Source organism: Salvelinus sp. IW2-2015, linkage group LG24, assembly GCF_002910315.2.
Source record: "Salvelinus sp. IW2-2015 linkage group LG24, ASM291031v2, whole genome shotgun sequence".
NCBI classification, from domain to species: Eukaryota; Metazoa; Chordata; class Actinopteri; order Salmoniformes; family Salmonidae; genus Salvelinus; species Salvelinus sp. IW2-2015.
Window position 1 is genome coordinate 6694369 of NC_036864.1, and position 741 is coordinate 6695109.

Below are 741 nucleotides of genomic sequence, written 5' to 3' on the forward strand. Positions count from 1 at the left end.
CAGGAAATAACACTTTAATAAGGACCGCAGATTGACGTTTATTGGGATGAAGCAGAACTGAGCGATTACTGCTAGATGGGCCAGGTTAGGGTTAGGTATTAGGGTTAGCAGTGTGGTTAATGTTAGGGTTAAGATTTTATGACAGATTTTGTGGTTGTGCCAGCTAGTGACCCCTCTGCAGAGCTGCCTCCAGAACAAGATTCAAGACGAAAAACCGCATAAATACCAGGCACTGTCAATATTACTATTCTGCCAGACTGCCACTTTACGGATATATTTTGTTATCAGTTTCAACTGATAACATTCACAGCCACTAAGTGTAACCACCTTAAACATTATTTTGTGGTAAAACTTTTTTTCCCCCGCATCGGCCACACATCCAGACTGTTCCCAGGAAAATATCTCAAATAGCCCAAACCCAGTGGTACCACTCAGATAGACACTGACCACGCCCTCTTTCTCTGTACAGCTGATGCTGGACTGCCAGGATTGTTTGTGGCTGCAGCCTACAGTGGGACACTAAGGTTACTATTCCCTTCTAACACGTATACKGTATGTCAAAYGTGATCTTAAATTTGATTATTGCTRCTGTTTATAATGTTAATATGTAACATTATGTTATGTGTCTACTAGATTAAGTACCCTTTTGTTACTATTTGTATTGTTTGCAATATCTCAAGGTTCATAATATCACGACTATGACTTAATATTTACTCTCGCAGCCTATGGTGGGGCACAAAG